We start from the raw sequence: 7955 nt of genomic DNA on the forward strand, positions 1-7955 counted from the left end.
CTAGAATAAACAAAGAACACTCACACCCTGGCTCAACATACAAGCGTCCCCAGAGCCAGGGCGTGACACTACTGTAGACCTTCATTGCAAAATAGTGTGTTTTAATCAATAATTTGGTGACGTGAATATATTTTGTATAGTTTTATCTAAAAAGGAGAACTTTTTTAATGTTTTACAATTTCAATTTTTATGAAATTCACTGAGGAGGATGGCCCTCCCCTTCCTCCTCTGAGCAGCCTCCACTGGCACACACTCACACACACCTACAGTATTTAAACACACTCTCCCTTACCCCAATGCACGCATATGCACGCACACGCGCACACAGACGCGTGCACATACACTTCAACAGAAAAGGAAAATGGTCATGTCCCTGGGGGAATATTATGACTGTTAAAAGGTTCCTCTTGCTCCTTTCAGCAGCAGGGAAAGAACATTTTGGAGACATTCATAAGCCCTCCCAGAGGAGAGCTCTCTCCCAGCCCCGTGCAGTACCTCATCTGAGGGAAGAAGATGACACAGTCCTGCTCTCTGTGCTCTCATATCTCTGCTCTCTGTTAAATGGGAGCAAAGGTACTCTGCAGCTCACACTGATGTTAAGATCAAGTTTTAATCCCGCCACCACAGAATTGTAACTGGAGTGATTTTACACCTACATTTTCTGTAATGTATGAGCTATATGTCCAATATCTATAACAAATTCTTAGAATGATGGACTTTTTCATGTGGTAATATTGTAATCATACCCTGTATCGTACCCTACATTGTGTGATCGTACTGGAAAGATGTAGCTACAGTGCCATTGTGATTTGTTTTCCACTGAATGAGCTGTGAAAAAGGTGGCAGTTGAAGCATGGTTGAGAAGTTAACATGCTATGATTTTCTCTGACTGATAAACCCTAATGGAAAAGGTGTCATTTTAATCTTGACCTGTTAATTGCAACCAACACGCAGAATTTAACGCGCAGCTGAAGGTTAGCGCTGGATTTCTCAAAATGCTACCAACGGGAGATTACATGCACATGCGTGTTAAAACAAACTTTCTTGCAACAAAAAACGGACAAGAAGTTGATCTCCAGTTGTTTCAAATGAGTTAGATACCAGACGGCTGCGTCTAGGTTCTTTACTCGCGGTCCCAATTAAATATCGACCTATCAGGAATATTGAAAATAGCAAGGCTGGTAATTAATCAAAAATATTTATTGTAAGACTATAGACTGAGTGAATTGTTAAAAACTTGAGGACAGTAAACTCGAGTAGAGTATAGTTCAGTAGAGTACAGGAAAGTACAGTAGAGTTTAGTACAGTACAGTATAGTTCAGTACAGTACATTAAAGTTCAGTTCAGTACAGTATAGTATAGTAGAGTACTATATATGAACTCTACTCTACTTTCCTGTACTGTACTGAACTATACTCTACTGGAGTTTACTGTACAGTAGAGTAGAGTACAGTAAAGTACAATACAGTACATTATAGATGTCTATGTTTGGGCCACATTAGAATATAATTTGTCATTTGACATACCTTGAATAGAATAGAATTTAATGAAAACATTAATGAAACCAATTTTAGATGTAGACAGTTCAGGAATACTTTATTTTCCCCTTTTGATAAGAAATGACCATACTGTATTATAGAGATTCTCCTGTACTTTTGTATTCGTTTTAGCCAGTATTTTTGAAAGTAGCCTCACATATGTGCAGATACTGTATGTGCACCATGTCATTGCGCTCTCTCTCTCGCTCCACTGTGTGTGCATCTTGCTAGCTGTCATTCAAATGGCGAGGGGCTGAAGCTCATTGGCTAGAACTCAAATTGGGGGACATTTCCACATGGGGGAAAATGTAGGGAACATGGCGCAGCACAGCTTCCAGAAAAGCAGTTGCTTTCAAACCAGGGATTTCGTGGTTAGTTGAGGTAAACAGTAATTCTGCTCATAGATTAGGCATGTATGAACTACACATTGACACAACCAGCCCAAAGTGGGAGGTTTAGAAAAACCTCAGTAGTTGCTAAAGTTCCTGAGCATGTCTTTAAGACAAGTTTTTATTAATGGATTAAATCAATTGGAAATGAAAAGTAAGTATACCAACATAAGCTTTACATCAATAGAATTCGGAGAGTAAATTGCCACAGTTGTCACAACTTCCTCCGAAGCTGCCTCCTCTCCTTGTTCGGGCAGGCTTCGGCGTTCGTCTTCACCGGCCTTCTAGCCACTGCCGCTCCTCATCTCATCATTCCATTTGTTTTGTCTTGTTTATTACACAAACCTGGTTCATATCCCCTCATCAGTACCTGTATAAGTGTTCTCTCTGCCCCCTTGTCTTTGTGTGTGATTGTTTATTGTGGAGGAGAGAGAAGCTCAGTGGAGCTCTGTGCATTTTGTATCGCCGGGAATATTCCCTGTATGCCTTGTATTTTCCAGTGCGCCTGTTTTGTGCATTGGAGTGTTTTTACGCATTACTGCGTAATTCTGTGGTTCAGAATAAATCCTGTTATGCTGTGATTTACCCTCCTGCGCCCGACTCCTTCAAAATCACCTCATCACAACAGTACATTATTTCTGGTAAACGAGGAAATACCTCATTTCAGTTGTACGGAATGATTGTCAAATAGTTAAATCTGTGCTTAGTCTGCTCAAATATTAGGTTTAATTGATACTGAAGATAACACCCGCCAGAGGACTAAATTGTTTCGAAAAATGTTGGCTGCAACCAGGACTTAAAGTTAAGACTGACATCAGCTTTAGCGAGTGGTAATATGGTGGCCAACAGTGGTTGCAATCAAATCAGCTGTGCGGGTGATCGTAGCGCATATTGATGATTTAATGAGAGATCAACTCATGTTGAGGCGCTGCTCAATGTTGGTTGCAATTGACCCAACATGTCTACATTATGTCTTACCATCACTAGAATTCAACTACTGACATTTTCCCCCACTTAAGTAACATTTCCCAGTTCTCACATGTGTACATACTGTATGTATTTGACATATAACAATGCTTCCAACTTAATTTAAATGAACAAAGAGCAGCCTTTCAAAAACCAGTTTGAAGTTCCAGAGGTGGATGAAAGCAGAGAAAAAGGGAACCAGTAAGAAAAAGTCACCAAGCTGTTGTTATACTTACTAGTGTGCTTAGTCCCCTCTGTGTGCTGTGTGCTTAGTCCCCTCCTGTTCTCCCTGTTCACCCACGACTGCGTGGCCACGCACGACTCCAACACCATTATCAAGTTTGCTGACGACACGACGGTGGTAGGCCTGATCACCGACAGCGATGAGAGCCTACAGGGAGGAGGTCAGAGATCAGAGACCACCTTGTGTGGTGCCAGGACAATAACCTCTCCCTCAACGTCAGTAAGACCAAGGAGCTGATTGTGGAGAAAGAGGGGAGAGCACGCCCCCATCCACATCGACAGGGCTGTTGTGGAGCGGGTCGAGAGCTTCAAGTTCCTTGGCGTTCACATCACTAAGGACTTAACATGGTCCACACACACCCGCACAGTCGTGAAGAGGGCACGGCAGCACCTCTTCCCCCTCAGGAGGCTGCAAAGATTTGGCATGGGCTCTCGGATCCTCTAAAAGATCTACAGCTGCACCATCGAGAGCAACTTGACTAGCTGCATCACTGCTTGGTATGGCAAATGCACCGCCCTTGATCGTAAAGTGCTAAAGCCCAGTACATCACTGGGGCCGAGCTCCCTGCCATCCAGGACCTCTATATCAGGCGGTGTCAGCGAAAGGCCCAAAAAATGTACTGTTCACTCTGCTACCGTCCGGCAAACGGTACCGGAGCATCGGCTGTCGGACCAACAGTTTCTACCCGCAAGCCCTAAGACTGCTAAATAGCCAAACTACTAAATAGTAAATTAATGGTACCCAAACTATCTGCACTGACCCAATCTTGCACTGACCCTATGCACACTCACTAGACTTTATATACACACCATATACAGATCCTTCAGAAAGTATTCGCACCCCCTGACTTTTTTGAAAATGTTGTTGTGTTACAGCCTGAATTTAAAATGGATTTAATTACATTTTTTGTCACTGGCCTACACACAATACCCCATAATGTCAAAGTGGAATTATGTTTTTAGAAATGTTTACAAATTAATAACAAATTAAAAGCTGAAATGTCTTGAGTCACTAAGTATTCAACCCCTGTGTTATGGAAAGCCTAAATAAGTTCAGGAGTAAAAATGTGCTTAACAAGTCACATAATAAGTTGCATGGACTCACTGATTTTTGAATGACTACCTCATATCTGTACCCCACACATACAATTATCTCAGTCGAGCAGTGAATTTCAAATACAGATTCAACCACAAAGACCAGGGATGTTTTCCAATGCCTTGCAAAGAAGGGCACATTTTACTTTACTACATTCCTAAAGAAAATTATGTACTTTTTACTCCTTACATTTTCCCTGACACCCAAAAGTACTCGTTACATTTTGAATGCTTAGCAGGACAGAAAATGGTCCAATTCGCACACTTATCAATAGAACATCCCTGGTCATCCCTACTGCCTCTGATCTGGCGGACTCACTAAACACAAATGCTTTGCTTTTAAATGATGTCTGAGTGTTGAACCCTGGCTATCCGTAAAAAAAAACTAAAAACTAAATTGTGCCGTCTGGTTTGCTTAATATAAGGAATTTTAAATTATTTGTACTTTTACTTTTACTTTTGATACTTGTATATTTTAGCTACTACATTTACTTTTGATACTTAAGTATATTTAAAACCAAATACTTTTAGACTTTTACTAAAGTGGTATTTTACTGGGTGACTCACTTTTACTTGAGTCATTTTCTATTAAGGTATCTTTACTTTTACTCAAGTATGAGATTTGAGTACTTTTTGCACCACTGACAACACATTACTGAGTACCACTCTCCATATTTTCAAGCATAGTGGTGGCTGCATCATGTAATTGGTGTGCTTGTAATGGTTAAGGACTGGGGAGTTTTTCGGGATAAAAAATAAACAAAATGGAGCTAAGCACTGGAAAAATCCTAGAGGAAAACCAGTCTGCTTTCCACCAGACACTGGGAGATGAATTCACCTTCCAGCAGGATAATAACCTAAAACACAAGGTCAAATCTACCCTGGAGTTGCTTACCAAGAAGACAGTGAATGTTCCTGAGGGGCTGAGTTACAGTAAAAAAAAAAAATCTGCTTGAAAATATATGGCAAGACCTAAAAATGGTCTAGCAATAATCAACAATCAATTTGACAGAACTTAAAGTATTTTGAAAAAAATAAATGGGCAAATGTTGCACAATCCAGGTGTGGAAAGCTCTTGGAGATTTACCCAGAAAGACTCACAGCTGTAATTGCTGCCAAATGTGATTTTAACATGTATTGACTCAGGGGGGTGTTTTATTTGTATTTTTACAAATGTTATAATTTTTCTTCCACTTTGACATTACAGAGTATTTTGTGTAGATCGTTGACAAAAAATGACAATTCATTCAATTTTAATCCCACTTTGTAACACAACAAAATGTGGAAAAAGTCAACGGGTGTGAATACTTCCTAAAGGCACTGTACAGACTAACTCACACACACTCCATTGACACTCCCACACAAAACCCACACACGTTCACATTCACTATATAAACACACACAACACACACAAGCATACCGACACAACACAAACTCACACACATACAGTACATACACACAGTTTTATGCTCATAATTTGCTGCTGCTACTCTGTTCTTTATTTTACCTTTATTGTAATCTATCATGATGCCTAGTCACTTTACTCTGCCTTCATGTACATATTGTATCTACCTCAAATACCTCATACCTCTGCACATTGATCTGGTACTGGTACTCCCTGTATATAGCTCCATTCTTGTGTATCTTATTTTATTCCTCTTTTGTTACTATTTCATTTTTATTATTAAACTCTACATCGTTGGGCCCATAAGCAAGCATTTCACAGTAAAGTCTACACCAGTTGTATTCAGCGAATGTGACAAATCAACTTTGATTCATGATTTTGATTAAAGATGACTTAAAACAACCTAAATGAGGTAAACAAACAGATTGGAGCCAGTCTTTAAGGATGATGGTAAAACTGTTACTTTATATCTCAATTCCATTTCTTTCCCTTGTCCTTCACAACTTAAAAACACAAAAAAAGATGTATGCACGCATGACTGTAAGTCGCTTTGGATAAAAGCGTCTGCTAAATGGCATATTATATTATTATATTACATATCATATTACAACTTCTCGCTGTGTAAACAGGGTGCTATTCTGAATACTGTGATCTCAGAGCCTAAAGACAAACACCGTTAAAAGCCTTGAGGAAAGCCTGAGGTCTCATTGCCAGAGAGTGTTTAAAAAACCTGTAAATAATATGCTTGATTTTTAGACTGTGAGGACCTTAGTGGTAAGAATGAAACAACATCAGCCAATAACTGACTTATGTAAAAATACTGTAAGAACAGATAGTGAAGGATACACATATGCTATAAACAGTCTAGTCTAGTCTGATAGCTCCCATAAGACTCCTGAACATCTAATCAAATGGCTACCCAGACTATTTGCATTGCCCCCCCCCTTTTACGCTGCTGCTACTCCCTGATTATTATCTATGCATAATCACTTTAATAACTCTACCTACATTTACATATTACCTCAATTACCTCGACAAACCACATTGACTCAGTACCGGTACCCCCTGTTTATAGCCTCGCTATTGTTATTTTACTGCTGCTCTTTAGTTATTTGTTACTTTTATTTCTTATTATTCTTTTATTTAATGTTTTTTTGGTATTGTTTTGGTATTCGTTCTTAAAATTGCATTGTTGGTTAAGGGCTTGTAAGTAAGCATTTCACTGTAAGGTCTAAACCTGTTGTATTCGGCGCATGTGACAAATAAAATAAATGATTTGGTAACCCATTGCTAAAGGGAAACACAACATATTGCATATCATCAAACACCTACCAAAGAACAAGAGGACATGTATTTTCTCTGACTGTCAGAATAGGACACAGTAGACCAATAACTATGCCCAGAGGAACAATCGGAAACATTGCATCTAGTATTACAATGTTCAGGTCTTAGGCACATTTATTGTAGTGTAAAGAACCACCAGAGAGAGCATGCCACGTAGGAGTCTCCAATAACAGTGGTCACCACACATGTCAACCTGTCCAATGGTCCACAACATCTACAAGTGTACACAATCTGTAAGTTCAATGGCAGATGGATTCAATCAATGTGCAGGTTGCACAATGATATACCACCCAAAAATCATTGGCTGACTTTGTTTGAGTTTACCTTCAGCCATATATATCTGAAAACATTTGCATTTTGAAATAATTAGACGTTTTATGTGGGGAAGTTTAATGATTTCGTGGTGGATAAGATTTACTGAATTTTCAATGGTGGTCCAGGTGGTGCTTACTACATTTCTATCAGCTTCCCCTTAGTTTTCAATCTATGTAACTTGTAAAATACAGAAATCATCCCCGTATGATGCCTTTTGCATCATTTGATGGTGCGTTTTGCATCATATGATTCAAAATGCATCGGGATGATTTCTGTATTTTGAAAGTTACATATCTTGAAAACTTGATTGCTGACAAGCAAAATATTTTGGGACTATATCAACAATGGACTAATGAAACAAATACCAAAATATAGTTTTTGGGTGGAATTACTGCTTACCGGTTCCTTTTTGCCACTACTCTGTGAATCCAGCATACACTACCGGTCAAAAGTTTTAGAACACATACTCATTCAAGGGTTTTTCTTTATTTTTACTATTTTTTACATTGTAGAATAATAGTGAAGACATCAAAGCTATGAAATAACACATATGGAATCATGTAGTAACCAAAAAGGTGTTAAACAAATCAAAATATTTGAGATTTGAGATTCTTCAAATAGCCACCCTTTGCCTCGATGACAGCTTTGCACACTCTTGGC

The sequence above is a fragment of the Coregonus clupeaformis genome, chromosome 20, assembly GCF_020615455.1.
Source record: "Coregonus clupeaformis isolate EN_2021a chromosome 20, ASM2061545v1, whole genome shotgun sequence".
Lineage (NCBI taxonomy): Eukaryota > Metazoa > Chordata > Actinopteri > Salmoniformes > Salmonidae > Coregonus > Coregonus clupeaformis.